This window comes from Lemur catta, chromosome 1, assembly GCF_020740605.2.
Source record: "Lemur catta isolate mLemCat1 chromosome 1, mLemCat1.pri, whole genome shotgun sequence".
Lineage (NCBI taxonomy): Eukaryota > Metazoa > Chordata > Mammalia > Primates > Lemuridae > Lemur > Lemur catta.
The window spans coordinates 217,332,035-217,349,640 of record NC_059128.1 but is presented as its reverse complement, the minus strand read 5'-3'; the positions used below and the strand labels follow the sequence as shown (position 1 = coordinate 217,349,640).

The following is a 17,606-nucleotide window of genomic DNA, read 5'->3' as shown; positions in this document are numbered from 1 at the left end:
CAGAGGGAGGAACCCATTTTTGAACCTAGAGGGCCTTATTCAGTGCCTATAGTGGCAGGAGGGGGGGGGCTTGCGATGGCTTTGCTTAAGGGGTATTTGACATGACTTGGTTTCTTCTTTGACAGAGCAGGTGTGTCTGGGCTTCCCCACTTGCCAGCTTGCGCCCAGGTGTGGCTGCAGCATAGTAATCCCACCGTGGACTCTCGCGTATACCAACCGTAGCTGAGAACATTCATTTTTCTTGGGTGTGTGAACATGGAAAAAGTAAGTGCTACAGTTTCAAATCCAGGGCATCATTTAATGACTGGAGGAAGATCCCAGAGGAAGGAGCATTTTCTGACCTGAAATATTAGCCCTTTTAGCCTCGAATTTGACTAAGTCTTTAATGGTAAATATTTTAACTGCAAAATATGGCAAAATATGTACTTTTTTCTGAATAGGTCATAGTCAAGGTTTGTACATTGTTAATTTCGTGAAAAGAAAAAGGAAAAAAAAGCAAGCAAAGAAAAATGGCTCCCTTGCCTGAGAGCCATTTAATGATTAATAATACCTTGTGGGCTATTGTTTGATGTGGCCTCTACTGGTTTAAACAGGAGAATACTGATTCACTCTTAAGGCATTTATGAATCACAAGTGTTTACCCTGAGACAATAAACGAAAGGGGGAGATAAAAATAGCACCCAAATGTGCAGAGTTCTTTGAGTAAAAACTGGAGATAACGTGGGACCTTGGTCTTTGCTACCCTGTGTGTGGGACCCGCTGCTTTCTCCCACAGAGTGAAGATTGTGTAGAATGACCAAGACAGGGGCTTTTGAGTTTTACAGATTTTTCCTTTCACTTGTTGATAGATTTGTGGCAACTTTTCACTCCGTTGCCATGCCACATGCATCCGTTTTCCCTCCTACCTGTCTCCAGAGGCGACTCCATGGCAGATGTTTGTGCGTCTTTGCAGGGTGTCCTTCCCTAGCATATCACTCGCTGCCCTCCTCTGTGTCCCCTTGTTCCAGGGGAGGGTCCAGCAGAGTCCAGAGGAGCAGATGGAGGCCAGCCTTAAGTGGGGCTGGCCTGGCTGCAGAGGAGGGTGGATTCAAGAGATTAAGGAACCTGACAGGCCCTGGTGACTGGATTGGACCATGATGGGGAAGGAGGAGTCAAAGGTCACGCCAGGTTTGTCACCTGAGCAACTAACTGGTAGACCTTTCTTCCACAATTCCACTTTTAATAATGATAGCCCCTAAACCTATTTTCCCTCCTCTCTGCCAAAAAGCCTAGACAAATTTGTAGTTACCTCTGACGATCCTTTTTCAAAAGTATTTTAAGATAATTTTAGACCTACAGAGAAGTTGCAAAAATAGTACAGACAGCTCTCTTAAATACCCTTTAACCCACTTCCCCTTATGTTAACAGCTTATGTCATCATACAATAATCATCACAACTGAGAAAATAATCTTGGTGCAATGCTATAAACTATAGACTTGATTTGGATTTCACCATTTTTACTACTCTTGTCTTTTTATTTTCTGCTGTAGGATCCCACGGTGCATTTATAGGTCATGTCTCCTTAGTGTCCTGCACTTGGTGACAATTCCAAAGTCTTTCCTCACTTTTCATGACACCTTTAAGAGGACCAGTCAGTTATTTTGTAGACGGTCCCTTCATTGGGTTTGTCTGAGGTTTTCTCATGATTATACTGAGCAGATGCACTGCTGATGTTAGCCATGATCACATGGTTAAGGTGGTTTCCGTCGGAATAGTCCACTGTAAAGTTAAATTTTTCCCTTTTTATCTCCTAAATATTTGTGCTGGGAGGTGGGGGTAGGGGGAGGTTAGACTATGCAAATAGGCTGTTTTGCTTACTTGTCTGTCCATCAAATTTAGAATCCATCAAAGGATTTTGCCTGGGGCAGTTATGACCGTGGTCATCTAATGGTGAGTTTTTATTTCCTTCAGTCCTTCCACATTTATTAATTGGAACTCTTCTTAAGGAAGAGTTGCTTGACATTATATATATATATATATATATATATATATATATATGTGTATATATATATATATATATATATATATATATATATATATATATTTTTAGAGACAGGGTCTTGCTCTGTTGTCCAGGCTGGAGTGCAGTGGTGCCATCATAGCTCACTGCAGCCTCAAACTCCTGGGCTCAAGTGATCCTCCTGTCTCAGCCTCTGAGTAGCTGGAACTACAGGTGTGTGCCACCACACCCAGATAATATTTTATTTTATTTATTTTTTGAGACAGGGTCTCACTCTATTACCTGGGCTAGAGTGCAGTGGTGTCATCATAACTCACTGCAGCCTCAAATTCCTGGGCTCAAATAAAGTGATCCCCCTGCTTCAGCCTCCCGAGTAGCTGGGACTACAGGCCCCTGCTACCACGGCTGGCTAATTTTTCTATTTTTTGTAGAGACAATCTCGCTCCTGCTCTGCCTGGTGTTGAACTCCAGGCCCCAAGCAATCCTCGTGCCCAGCCTCCCAGAGTGCTGGAATTACAGGCTTGGGCCACTGCACCTAGCCTACATTCTAACAAAGTAGAAATACAAAATCCATACACTTCTGGAGCCTACATTTTAGGTGAGGAGATAGATTAGAAAAATAAATAAATAGGTTAGTGTGGGTCAGTTTCTGGAGTGAGGGAATGGCAACTGCAAAGGCCCTGAGGCAGGAACACACCTGCTCTAGGAACAGCCAGGAGGCCAGAGTGACTGCAGATTGAGGAAGGGAAAGGGGAGGGAGAGAGAGGCAAAGCAGAGTGCAGCAGGGCCAGGTCATGCTGAGGGTAAGGGGGGCATTCTAGGCCCTGGTTGCTGCTCTCAGGGAGGTAGATGCCATCATAAAGTTTAGGACAAAGGGGTCACATGATATGCTTCATCCTTTTAAAGAATCATTTTGGCTGTTCTGTGGCAAGCAGGGATGGAGGCAAGGAGACCAGTTAAGAAATAGTGATCTTAATCCAGGCAAGAGATGAAGGTGTTTGGAACAGAATGGTAGCAAAGAGGTGGTTGGATTGGGATGTGTTGTGAAGGTAGAACTGACACAGCTAAGAAAGGTCTCCTGGACCCCAGAGGTGTGACCTCTCTCTTCTACCTTGGAGTGGGGCTTCAGGATCAAGTCTCCCTCCTTAGAGACTTCTTTAATTGGGGTCCACTTCTCTGTCTACACTGTACCACATACTTGTCTCTGTCCCCAAACCAACCTTCCACTCAGGCCAACCCACCACTGACATTCTCTCCCACAGTCCCCAATGCCTCTACCTTCAAGATCCTTCCAGACCTTCAGGGCTTGGCTCCTCCACCCCGCATGCCAGCTCTCAAACACCTGTCCTCTAGGTAGGGGACAGTAACTACACTCTGCTTCATGCGTGCAGCCCCTGGAGGCAGACATGGCCTCAAATGCCCCTGCAGCCCCAGAGCCCTAAAACACAAGAGCTGGCAGTGAGTGCTTCATCAGCTCATGGCTGGCTTGTTGGTATATGGCATATTGTAACAATGAAAATATTATGTTATGTTTCTGCTTAGTCATGCAAGTACTTTTTGCATTGTACTGCACATATGTTCATATTTCTTTTAATATAAAAATAATGTTTCTGGCCGGGTACAGTGGCTCATGCCTGTAATCCTAGCACTTTGGGAGACCGAGGGGAGAGGATCACTTGAGGCCAGGAGTTTGAGACCAGCCTGAGCAACACAGTGAGACCCCATCTCTACAAAAAATTTTAAAAACACATCATCTAGGTGTGGTGGCATGCGCCTGTGGTCCCAGCTGATTGGGAGACTGCTGCAGGAGGTCCCTTATATGCCCGTGCAGGGATTGCTAATGAATTACTGGCTGGTAGCAGATGGTAACTACCAAGGGAAGCTGAACTGAAGTGCTGAACTAACCCAGCTCCCAGCACTGCATCTCCCTGGGTTAGAGCAGCCCCCGTGCAGAATGGCTGGCTGCAGCATGGCCACCCTGCCATTTTTATTGTCTTTGGCTTAGACCACACAAAAGTGAGTTTGCAAAGACTCCACACTCATGTGGAATTGGAGCATTGGGTGCCACCCTCCCTGGCTCTGGGTCTGTGCCCTCACAGGGAGATTTGTTGTCGTTGAGATTGTCTAGGTTGGCTGTTGTCTCGTCTCTCCCTCAAAGCCAGCTGGCCGGAAGGAGGAGCAGGGCGAAAGCTCCATCAGGAAGAAAGGCAGGTGGGAGAAGAGGGGTGGCAGAGCCAGCCCCTGAGTGCTGTCCCAGCAATGCCGGAGACTGCAGAGAGACTCGGGGGAGCGTTTTCATTCCTCCCCACTCCTCCTTGTACCTGATGGTCCTCAGAGGCTCACCTGAGAGGCAGCACTGTCTGTCTACCTTTCCCGTGGGAATTCACTGCGGACAACATAACCCCTGAACTCTGCTGGGCCACTGCCAGCAACTTTCAAGCCTTTCCCCTGCCGATTACAGTGACATGATGTCGTTTTTATTGAGGCAAGATTAGATTTTCTTTTTTTTTAAGTTTTCAAAAGTGTAGTTCACATGATCTCTAGTACGTTTCCTATTGCTTGAAGACCACGGAGCTGCCAATTTCAATTTGCTCCAGCTTTTATCACTAGAAGAAGCTTAAAAGAAGAAAGAAAAGGGGAGAAAGGCTGGATGAAAATATTCCTCTTGGCCCTGGCAGTTAGCGTGAGGGTGGTAGAGGACACCCGCATTGCCCACTCCCTTTTGTGTGGCTGGTGTAACAAGAAAGTGTCAGGATGCTCAGCTCCCAAAGTTGGGCCCGGCTGCCTGACAGCACATCGTGGCCATGCCATGGCCAGAGAGGGAATGCACAACCTCGAGTCATCCCAGTATCTGGAGAGTGTTAGAGAGGATGTTGATCTACCGGGAGACGGGTAAAACAAACTCAGAGAAGTTTGCCTTCCTTCTGATTCTATTTTCCTGCTTCTCCTTCGAGGCAAGATTTTCCCTTTCTTCATTCATTCACTAATTTATTCATCCAACATATTTACTGAGCACCTACTATGTGCCTGCCTCTGCAGGATGAATAAGGCAGTCCATGCTATTTGCCATTTTAAGAGAAAAATTGAAGAATGCCTATTTGCATGAATCATACTTTTCAGGTGCCAATTTAGCCCACAAAATGCATAGTGTGATGGAAAGTCATGAAAAACATGAGGGCTAATGACATTATTTTGGTATAAAATCAGAGAATGAGCGTCTGAGGAGTGAGGGAACATGCTGAGGAAATATATGCTCCCCACTCCCTGGGAGTCTTACAGTAGAAACAGTATTCACATATCATGGCCATTTAGGGGCCACTTACAGACCACTAAGAGTCTGACCCTCACAGTAGCCTGTGAAGGAGGGTGGGGCAAAATGGACCATTGCTTGACACCATCCCTAACATGTTGTAGGTGCTCAACGAGTGCTTGTTGAATGAATGTTGAGTGAACCTCCAACGTACAACTGTGAGACAGGCTCAAGAGTAATCAGGAGAGTGGTCCCAAGTCACCTGCTAAGTGGCAGAGTCCAGACATGAACTCAGATGTCTTGAATACACACATCAAGGCCCATGACTACTCCTCGAGGCACTACCCTACAGAGATTTCTCCAAACCACTGCCCTTCCTTTGGCAGGAAAGTGACTCCAGAGTCAACTCTCTTGAAAGTTGCAATGAGTCTCTGGAGGATAATTTTAAGGGATGAAGATCAAACTGACCTCAGATGTGGGCAGGACATTTCATGAAGAGACCCTGGCCTCCTTGGAAGGTTCTTCCAGGGTTGAGTTGGTTGGACTAAGGAACCTGGGCATCAGGGGTTATGCTTTGGGTATGGATTTCTAAACTGCCTCGAGTCGAGTCGGAAATACCCTTGGTGGCATCTTTCCTTTTGGAGATCTCTGCATCCCCCAGCCCCAGCTCACTGTGTCTCTGTCAGTTACATGGATGAGACAAAGCTGGATTCAGAGCAAACTTGTAAAGAAACCACTCCCCATTTGTGTTTCGTGACCCTGATTTTTCTGTTCCAGAGAAGGATGGAAGGGCCAGTGTGGGAGTAGGATACCTACCAGGTATTTAGAAGGCTTCACCAGAGTTACAAAGTAAGGAAATGGCAGACTGGAGGCAGAGTTTGAAAGCCTAATTGCAGTTGTGATATCACTGGGCTGGGAAAGACCTGGAAAGTCATCAAGTCCCCTCCCCTGCTGCCCAGGAATGAGAATGACAGCACGTGCCCAGGGCCTGGGGCTGGATAGGAATGATGCTCCCTGCCAGGAAATGCAGCCTGGAGACACAGAGGAGGCTGCAGAAAAGGAGTTGGTCTGGTTGAAAAGGGAGACCAGAGAGTGTGAAACTCCATCTTGTACACTTTGCCCTAAGAACATGAGCTGGTGCAGAAAGCTCTGGACTGGAAGTAAGAGAAGGACACAGGTTCTAGTCCTGCCCCTGCCATAGACTCATTGTATATGCCCCCAGAGAAGGTATTCACTGCCACCTCTTTGGGACTCAGTTTCCCCATTGGTAGTCTAATGGCTCTCAAACCATGCCGAGAGGAGTTTCCTCCCAGGGAGTGTGGGACTAGGGCCTGGAGGTGGTGCTGAGCAGGAGGGGCTTTTGTACACCCTCTCATCCTTCTACCAGAACGATGTGGCTTTTACCTGTTCACACATTACATACCCTCATAAGATTTTGGTCAGAGAAAGTGTTCCATTGATTTTTGTGTTTAAGTTTGAAAACCATCAACTAAGATGCTCTCAAAAATCCTTTCTAGGGGGATGGGCAGGACATGGACAATGTATATAACCTGAGCTTTTGTACCCCCATGATGAGCTGAAATAAAAAAAAAAAAAAATCCTTTCTAGCTCCAAAATCTTCTTCCCTTACGCCTTCCTGGCTCTTGGACTTTGCCTCCGCTACTATGTGGCACATTGTTCTTTAGTCACTTGTGTTTGTTTTTCTCTTCCCAAAGGCTCCTTACAGCCCAGTTCCATAAGCAATTATGAGTGTGTGGGGCTCATTGCAAAGGCTGCCTGGGCCAAGGCACCTGGCCCTCACACGGCTCACACTTCAGTAGTGTGGGTTGGAGACAGGTGAACAAAGAATTGTGAAACTGCATAGTGTCTTACTTTGAACATTCTTACCAACAGCAGGCTTGATTTTAGTCTCTAGAACTGTGAGACAATACATTTTTGTTGTTTTAAGCTACCCAGTTTGTGGAACTTCATTATGGCAGCCCTAGGAAACCAATACATCATTCCACCCCTAATATTGTGCTTAAAAAGAAAATCTACAACCAATTTTTTTAACCTCTATGAAATATTCAGAGGAAACTGTTTGGCTCAAACTTGCATTTTTGAAGCATTAATTATAGTCTCTCACTAAACTATTTCATGTGTTTAAAGCTGTAAAGTCTTTGCATGTTGGGTCCTTAGAGTGGTATATATTGGGTAGTAAAATAAACAAATCAAGAAATAAACAACCTCCCACCCCAAACAAAAAGAAAAAAGTTCTACCAACCCCCTCTTTCCCCTAATCTTTTTGGAAGTAAATTTGCTGAGAATTGGCTGTTTGATTTGATCTGAGAGTTTGAACATTTGTTCAGTGTGAGGATGAATTTTACCTTCCCCTCTAGGAGCAGGGCATGATTGTCTGGATTAAACAGCATGTATAATAGAATCATTTTCCACCTCTCCGCAGAAACGATGTCACTTGCTTCTGAATGTCTTCCTTGCATTTTGTTCCATGGACCCATCCTCCTGGGGAGAGCTTTCCAGCCCTGGTTTCTTCTCAGGTGCCCTTGGTCAAACCCACAGTCTGGCAGATGGGAAGGGTGGCCCCTCTCTCCTCCAGCCGCATGGAGATCCAGGAATTTGTAGGGCCCACCTCCTTTCTGGTTATTGAATAACTGGCGGGGCATCGAGTGTCAGGTCTAAGAAAACAGAATGGCCTACCTGTTGGGCCGAATGACCTCATAGCTGAGCCGTTCTCATGGTGTCGGCTTGCACTGTCTGTCAGCAACTCTTTCTTCACAAGCCCAACTTACATCATACTATTCTAAACGCCTAACCTGATCATTGTCACTGGGCTTACAACACACGAATGACAGCAGCTTAAGGCTCTGGTTAAGCCTCGGCAGTCTTGCATGAGGGGGTAAAGACTTTTTTTTAAGCCTTAAGCATGGAAGACGTGAATGGGGAAAGAACGAAAGCGCTTACTGTGTTTTAATTCCAAATTTTCTCTTATCCACCCTACCTGGATTTCCAGCCCAAGGCTTGATTCAGCAGTAGATAGAGAAGAGCAAACTGTCCCCATCCTCCCCTAGATCTGTCCCCAGATCTGACATGGCCAACCAGGGCTTTCCTGCAGGGAAAGGAAGGTTCTGGTACCCTTCCTCTGGCGGGGGGACCAGAGTACTTACAGTTGTGGATGTCTTTGATTGGAAAATGATCTTCTCCAGGCTTTAGTGAATACCCAGGGGACCTCCCTTACACTGCATTTGTGGATTTCAGGCCATGACTTTGAAAGATTCCCACAGAAACAAGAATGGAAAACAATCTTGAATAGCAAGTCATAGTTTCCTCAAGTTAGAGTTGGAAGAATTGGCAGGAAACTGAAAGGGAAGTTAAGTATTCTGTGTGATACTTAATCCATTCATTTGCTCATTCATTCATTCACTTATTCATTCACGAATTCAGCAGATATTTTCTGAATATCTGCTATGGGCCATGCACTGGGGAAATGAAGACATTATCATAGGTCAGTGACACTGATGTGACTTGTGCCCAAGAAGAAGTCTGTCCAGAGGGCTAAGAGAGACATGGGGAAGAAGACAGCTCAACTAGTGGCTAGGGAGGAGAGTTTTATCCTGGGACTAGAATAGCGATTTTCAGACCACAGGCCTTAGGCACTTGACATCAGAATTACTGGGGGGAGTGTCTTAGTAAGCTCCAGCTGCCATAGCAAAATACCATAGAATGAATGGCTTAAACAACAGGAATTTGTCTCCCAGTTCTGGAGGCTAGAAGTCCAAGAGCAAGGTGCCAGCAGGGTGTCAGTTTGGTGAAGACTCTCTTTCTGGCTTGCAGATAACTGCCTTCTGGCTGGCCTCACATGCCTTTCCTGGGTGCTTGAGAGCAAAGAGAGAGAACTCTGGTCTTTTCTTATAAGGGCACTAATCCCATCATGAGGTCCCCTCCCTCATGACGTCATCTAAACCTAATTTCCTCCCAAAGGCCCCATCTCCAAATACTATTACATTAGGAGTCAGGACTTGAACAGATGAATTTAGGGGAGACACAATTCAGTCCACAGCAGGGAGATGATTAAAATGCAGACTCTGAGCTTCTACCTGCTAGATCATAGTTTCTGGAAAGGGTCTCAGGCATCTCCCCATTGATTCTTAGGTACACTGAAGTTGGAGAGTGTCCTCTTTAGGATGCTCTAGGCTGCTACATCAAAAAGGATATTTCCAGCAAGAGTTGGAGTCAGTGAGTGAAATGTGAACAAGCAAGTCCGGCCAAGCTCCATATATCTGTGAATTGATTTATAACAGAGACTCTGGCTAATGTAGAACTGAACAAGGGACAGCGTTTGACATATTTTTGCAAAATGCAAGGATAGAACCCTATGTCCCATAACTGAATTTGTTTCAAGACTTTAGGGTAGGGAATCTCTCCTCCCCTCTGCCTTGGTTGCACCTGTTCTTTCTAAGGAAATCATCTTGTAGAAGGAAATTTAAAGACATTCATGGAATTCTGAGGTGATCGCTGGGGTGAATTATTCCTGTTACCTGTTGCTCAACCACTTGCTTGGGGAGGATTAACATTCTCCTTTGAGACTTCTTGTCTTTGAGGACTTGCTGTGGTGCCTGCTAAAGTCTCCAGGGAATCTTCAGCTGAAGAGAGAACCGCCCCCCCAGTCCCCAGCCCAATACCCAGCAGCATTTAGCTGTCAATAAGAAAGCAAGAGAAAGGACAAGAAGGGGCCAGGCTGCACAACATGACATGGAATGTGCTGTTTTGCTCAGTGAGTAACTACAATTGGAGGAAATCGACACTGACAATTGGGGTACCCTTGCCATCCATTTATTGCTTCAATAGAAATGGCCTGGCATGAGTTTCTGGGGTTACTTGAGTGGATAAGACAGACACAGCCTGTGTCCTCATGGCATTTATAATCTGTAAGGGAAGAGAAACAAGTAAATGATGCAGTGCAATGAAGCGTGATAAAAGTTATGCTAATTCTCCTGTGGTTCCTTCATGCCCTCAGTCACTGCACCTAGCTCAGGGCTGGGTGGCTCATTGGTACTTAAAATATCCTTGCGTTTTGCTTATTTGTTTCTTCATTCACAAACATTTGTTGAACTCCTATTATGTGTCATGTTGGATGAATATGTCCTAGACCCTCTGCTAATAACCTTAGAGGCAGATTTTTTTAAAAAGAACAGTTTGCAAAACCTTGTCCCAAGGAGCTCAGACTTAAGTGAGGAAGTCAGACAAATGAGCAAAATTGCATCTAGGCTGGGATAGTGACTCCAATGGAACAGTAGTGGTCTGTACCAGGCCACAAGGGGATGGGGCAGGGAGAGGGGTATAGGAGAGATTAATGCTGCCAGAGAAAGGAGCAAGGGCAAAGTGGTCTGGCAGAGACCCCGGAGGCAACACAGTGCAAGCTGGACATTGAAGCATATGTAGGAATATTTTCATTCTTTCAGTATTTCCCAGTCAAGAAGCTAAATGATACCTATTTCATTCATTCAACTATTCGGTAGCTACGTATTGAGTACCTATGATGTCCTTAATGAGCCAGCTAGACAAATCATTAGATCAACCAGTCAACCCAACAACTAGTTAGTTGGCCCCCTGACAGGTAAAAGTGATAGTCACGCACTGGGGAATAAGTAGAAAAAGTGGAAAAATCTGTCTTTTGCCCTCAGAGAGGCTACAGCTGAACTGAAGGGACCAGAAGTGTCCAGTCACTTCCAAATCTCCTTGTTTAGAAAAAGGTAGGTCTTGCCCTCTAGTAACAGATATTTTCCTGCTGGGTGGAAGTGAGATGTCCCCTTACTTGGGTGAGGTGGTAAGTATATCTCTTAATTTTTGTGACAGAATGCCAGCTCTGTTGTCCTACAGGCTGGTGTCTAAAGTATGATGATCTATGGTTAGCTAATACATATATAAACATATATAAATATCTATAATAAAGTTCATTTTATTTTATTTCCAATGATACATATACATTCATTGAAAAAAATAGAAAAATACAGAAAAGGTGAAAGAAGATAACTACTTTCATTATTTGATATTTTTCTTCCTTTTTTCATGATTTTATAAGACTAAGATCATTGTATGTACAATGTATATATTGTATACAATTTATAATGTGCTTTTGCCATATAACATTATAACAAAATAAACTCATAAACTTCATTTCAAATGGCTGAATAATTTTTCATCATTTATGTACCATGATTTTCCTAATATATTTAAGCATGTAACTTTTTAAAATTTTATTTTTCCTAGGATAAATTTGCAGAAGTGGCATTGATAGTTAAGAGAAGGTCATTGTTATGACTCTCAATACATATTGTGAAATTGCTTTCCAAGGGGTCACATCAGTTTTTATTCTCATGGCATGTGGGAGTGCATGAAGTTAATTTTAAATTGTCTACTAATTATATCCTGCCCAACACATGACTGAGACAACGAATTAAGCTCTTTCCTTATATCTGATTGTGTCAACTGAAAACAAGAGGTTTGAACTGCATTAGTCCAAATCCCTTGTGTTGAATAAGAAATTATTACATTGCTCTTAGTTTTTATTACAAGTTATTACAAAAACTAGCCATGTGAAGACACTTGGCATCTTCTGCTAAGCCATCATTAAGGACTCCATCCCTTATGTTACTCAGTGTCCCTTGTATCAGGCCATAGTATTTCTCTTTAACTTCAGCAGTATTTCCATTTTTTGTTGAACTGCAAGACCTTGGCTATCAAGAAGCTCATGGTTCACACTGGTGCTTGCTGGAAGTGACTGGGGGTGACTGAGATAGGCTCAAGACCATTGGCTAAATGCACTGCAGAGTGCCAGCTGGAGGGATGGCGAGGTAAGCTTCCCAAATGGCAGGGTTCTCTTTTAACCACTGTGTTGGGGGATAGAATGGGACCTCCTGCTCCGTCTCTGAGCTAGACTTTGGGACCTGCATGCTCTGCCAAGCAGACGGTGAGTCCACTTATTCAAGCTCCTGCAAGGAAAAGATTCAGGCCTGCTTCTAGAAAATCAGTGGAGTCAAAGGAACAAGAGAATGGTGACCTTTCAGCTTGGTGGTGGTGGTAGGTGGCAGTGAGGGGTGATTACCTGAGCAGGCGACTGTCACAGAAGTCCAGGAGGGGATTGGGAAGCAGGAATCTTCTCTGCTCTGATGAGACCAAGGGAGCAAAAGGCAGGAGCTGCATCCCAGGGCTACTACTCAGTGATCACCAGCTGGTACATGTGGCCCTCATCCATCCATTAGCTACTCCTCCTCCCCAGGGGAGATAGGGGGAAGTTTTGCTCCAACCTTCCTGCTTTGTGGGCCAGGGAGTGTAAGTTTCTCCTCTACAGAAACATGAAGAAGAGAAAATGAGAATGACCCTCCAAGGGTACTTAACTGCAGTAGCGAGCTTAACTTGGACTTCTAACATAATTGTCCCTTTTCTGCCTGCAATGGACTGAATTGTGTCCCCTCTCCCCCAATTCATATGTTGAATCCCTAACCCCCAAGTGATGGTATTTGGAGATGACACCTTTGTAATTAGGTAATTAGGTTTAGATGAGGTCATGAGGGTGGAGCCCTCACGATAGGATTAGTGCCTTTATAAGAGGAGATACCAGACAGCTCTCTCCCTCTCTTCCTGCCATATGAGGACATAGCAAGATGTCAAGTTGGCTGTCTGCAAGCCAGGAAGAAAGTCCTTACAAGAAACTCACCGTACTGGCAACCTGATCTTGGACTTCTATCCTCCAGAACTGTAAAAAAATTAATTTCTGTTGTTGATGCCACCCAGTCTATGGAATTTTGTTACTGCTGCCCAAACAAACTAGTATACTCCTTAAGATGTTTCTTATTTTTCACCTTAATTTTATCTTGAGCTTCGCTATTATAAGTGTATTTAGTTTTTAATTGTAAGTAACCTGAATTTCTATTATCTACAAGTAGATAATCATAAGCTTGGAGTTAAGGCTAATATACACAAGCCACAGTGAACAAACCAAGATGCTTTATGGGCGGGGCCTCAAATGCCAGGGTCAGTAGGAACTGGAGTTATCAGGCATGGTTTTCTACAGGGGGCAGGGCTGGAGTTGGGTTTGACTGGGCGTAGGATATGGAGAAGGGCAAAGGAAGTGAGTCACGAGATTAAAGGCAGCACTGGAGGTGGGAATAATCATGGTTAGATATGAACAACTATCATTCCTTTAGCCCTTTATAATTTGTAAAGTACTTTACCTTCCATTACATCACTGATTCTACAAAGTGGGGATCATCTCCCTTTTACTCATGAGGAACTTGACTCAGAGAGAGCAAATGGTAGATCTGAGACTCACACCTGGGTTTTTTGGCTCCAAATTTCATTTTCACTCCCAGCCTCTGTTGTACACTAAGTTGGGGTAGAAGACCCGCTTGGCTAAAGGGGAGGGAGGAACTCTGGAGAACAGTGGGAAACTATGGCTTTGAGCTAAGGCCGAACCGGAATGAGGAGTACCCTGAGAGCCAGGCACTGCAGATTTCATGCTGAGAGAAATAGGGAGCCATTGAAAGCTTTTGAGCAGAGGGGTATGACATAATAAAAGTGGGGAGATCCATCATGCTGAGAGCTAGTGTGCACGGAGGATTGGGAGGTGGAAACAGGGGAGATGGGGGCAGACATGCTAGTGAAAGGGCTTCTGGAAGGAATCTAAATCCCGGGATTGTGTTGTATAATGCATACCCAGGATATTGTTGGCTTCTCTTTTGAGATTCTTCACTGTGCCATTGGAATTGGAGTTGGACACAACTGAAATATTCTGTTTCTTTCATCCACTGTTTTTATCAATGGGCCAGCACTTCTGAGACTGGGTCCATGTTATTTTCAGCATTTTTTGCCCTCCTTGCAGCCTAGGGGCTTCCCTGGCCCTTTCTCTAAGCAAAATTGTGATTAAAACAATGAACTAACATGACTCAGAGCTGGAGCAAACACTAACTTGACCTTTCTTATATTTAATGACAATCGCATGAGAGCCCACTGTGTGCCTGTCACTTGGCAAATTTCCTCTGCTGGAGAAGCAGAAAGAATCAGTGCAGGGCAGCTTGTTAAGGGGCAGGAGAGGGGCTGGGAGTGAGGAGTGAGGGCGGTGGAAGATAGGAAAGGTTAGACGGGGACACAAGAGTGCCGGGGGGATTAGGTATGGATCTAACTGCAGCAGTGAGTGTCCCACTCTGAGGTTGGCTTTGTCATGTGATCAAAGAGCATCCCAGAGACCACTGAAAACCTCAGCCCAAGGGGAACCTGCTCTCGAGCTCCTTTCTGCTCCGCTCTGGCTGGCTCTTGGGAACTGGCTGCTCCCCTACTCTCACATGTGCTCCCCTGGGGCCCCAGGGCGGGGGCCCCACCCTCCACCGGGGAAGTCTGTGCTGTGAGGTGCAACAGGACACCTGGGTCCCAGTGACAGTGACTCACTGCATGCCCTTAGGCAGGTTATTTCTTCTCTTTGGTTTCTTCCTCTTTCAGAATTGAAGCAGCTCCTTGTAGCTTTAAAGGTTTGGTAGTGATTACTGCAGAATTGCAGCGTGTGTGTGTGTGTGTGTGTGTGTGTGTGTGTGTGTGTGTGTGTGCATGCTCACACACTTGTGTTAGGCTTGCTGTTTAATAGGGTGCTAAGACAGCAGGGGGGCCGTCCTTCCCACCCCCACCCCCACACGTGTGTCTCTCATTACTGTCAGAAGGCGTTAAGTCGGCCCCGTGGAGATGAGAACAGACCCCTTAATTAGGCACAGTTCCCAGATCGAGGGAGGGACCAGCCTGGGCCTGGCTGCCCTGGCCTTGCGGGGAGCCCAGCCTGCAGGGCTGGGGGGGGCGCTGCGGACAGGGCATCTGAAGGACTCAGCAGGTTTACACTTCGCTGACCCGATGGATGAATGGGGCCCTGTCCACCCACATAGGGGCCTGGAATCTTCAATTACAACAATTACATCAACAGGTCGGAAGGGCAGCAGTTTCCACTGAAGAAGTTCAGGGCTTAAAAGAAAAATCCTAAAGCCACCGTTCTTTTTTTTTTCTTTCTTTTTTTTAAAGGGATTGGGTTGATGGAAGAAGACCCCATCTCTAGTCTAATTGGACCGTGAGTGGAAAACAAAGATGTGGCACGTTTTTGCGTAAGATCTGGCTGGCACGTGCTCGCCCACCTCTGGACTTCGGGCTTTGCTCTCATTCAACTGTATGTCATGGTCCCTGATGCATGTGCATCACCCTTGTCACCCGTCTGAGGACAGGACCTGGTGCCTTCATCTCTGAAATCTCCCAGCATGCCGAGCAGCAGGTGGCAGACAGCACTTAACAGGGGTCAGAAGGATGGTTCAACCTTGGAGCAGTCAGCCAGTCTCTCAGTTTCCACACCTGTAAAATGGATGCAGTGCTGTCTATCCATCCTCCTTCCTAAAGTTTCAGAGTCTCCAGTTCCTGCTACGTACTACCACTAATCGGGTCTTTGCTTTCTCCCAGCCAGTCTGTTAGTAGGTAAGACCTGAGGTGAGGCCCTTGCACCAGCGTCACCTGGGACTATGTTAGAAACGTGGACTCTCAGGCCTCACACCAGATCCACCGAACCAGGATCCACATTCTACCAGGCTCCCCAGGAAATCCACGTGCACGCTGAGAAGGCCTTTTCTAGATTGCAACTGACACACATTAAACATAAGAGTGAGCGAGAGTGAGCCTACAAGCTTGTTCTCATCTGTAAAGTGGGGAGAGTAAAATTTGTTGCCCCTACATGAGGCACGCTGTGAGGATCAAGTAAAGAACAGGTTTGTAATTGTAAAGGTATTTTATCCAGACATTCACTAATTTATTCAATAACCCTTTGCTGAGCAGCTATTGTAAGTCAGGGCTGGGGTTTGTAAAATACGTTCCCTACTTAGGAACAATTTGGAGTATTCTAACAGTCTGATGCTTAAAAGATCTAAGTACAGTAAAATGTGGTAAGTGCTGTCAGATACCTATGCTAAGATAGGGGGTGGTACGGGAGAGAACAGTAGATTCTGACGGGGAAGTTGAGGGCTGTGTGGGTTAGGGGAGGCTTCACTGAGGTGGCGGCATTGCCCTTGCGTGGGAATGATTGAGGCAGAGAAGGTCCTTCTAGACAGAAACATAAACAGAGGCTCTGAGGTATGAAGAGAGGTTGGGGTGGCAGCTAGGCCCATGATCTAACAAGAACAAATAGAGTGACGGTGCGTTTGCAGAAGACACCATAGCTTCATTGGTAAGTACAGACAAGAGCGGTCTTGCCACCTGGTTCGTTTCTCTTGGGCCTCAGTCTGGTTCTTTTAGGTTCCAGTCCTGCTATTGGAGCCGTCAGCCTGAAACTTATTGTTGTGCCTGTGTTGTCAGTTACTGAAGAGGAAGACACCATTTTGGTTTTTTTTCCCTCTTTTTATTCCCCAGGTGCTCTAATGGGTAAGGTTTATTGCCAGCAGCAATGTCTCACTTCCTGACTTTAACATAACACTGGATAGTGGGGTTTAGTTAAAGAAGGGAAGTAGAGTTCCAGATAGGTCATTTGTTTTTATGACCCAGTTGGAAGGGTAAGTTGGCACCTATGGTAACTGAGAGTTGAAATGTCAGATGTTTAAGAGGTGGCCAAAGCTCTTATCCAGCACCACCTGAGATCTGTCACTGCCCCGCTCCCCTCCTGCCACCCGGGCGTGTCCACAGCAGCAGTGGACACAGGCTTAGGGCGTATATCTCTTAGCCAGTGGGCAGATGACAGAAATAGAGATACACTGAGGGCCCAGAGAACAGAAATTCTTTTTTTTTTTGTTTTTTTTAGAGATAGGGTCTCACTTTGTCACCTAAGCTGGAGTGCAGTGGTGTGGTCACGGCTCACTGCAACCTCAAATTTCTGAGCTCAAGGGATCCTCCCACCTCAGCCTCCTGAGTGGCTGGGACTACAGGTGCACGGTAGGTGCACCCAGCTGAGGACAGAAACTCTGATGCACCCGAAGAGGTGACTCCCATCCTGAACCAGCCGAGAGAGTGGTGGCTGTGCCTCTTGAAAGGCCACTGTAATGTGGAGTCTCTGCCTGGTCACAGCCGGTGAGACCAAAAGTGCGAGTGGGTGGCACCCATGTGGGTACATGCAGAAGCAAAATCACTTCCTGGAATGGTTGCCCAAGTAGGCACAGGGTGCAAACTGAGTTAGTTCTCCTGCACGTCAGGAGACATTTAGCTTGACCTGAGGGTTAAGCTCTCGTTGCTTCCCCAGGTTGTGAAGGCACTTGTGCTGCTGTTATTGCAATGCTGTGATGGTAAGGGGAAGGGACCCAGTGCTGGGCTTCTCAGTTGTGATGACAGCAGCATGGTGGATGCTCAGGCCCTTT

At 45.9% G+C, this 17,606-nt stretch overlaps 1 long non-coding RNA gene across 1 annotated transcript; it reads left to right on the top strand.

Annotated features, from left to right (window-relative positions):
- Positions 1 to 247: 247 nt before the first annotated feature.
- Positions 248 to 15,940, top strand: LOC123630401. Its single transcript, XR_006732671.1, has 2 exons — positions 248 to 264; positions 15,307 to 15,940. It is a non-coding gene; the product is annotated as an uncharacterized LOC123630401 (long non-coding RNA).
- Positions 15,941 to 17,606: the final 1,666 nt, after the last annotated feature.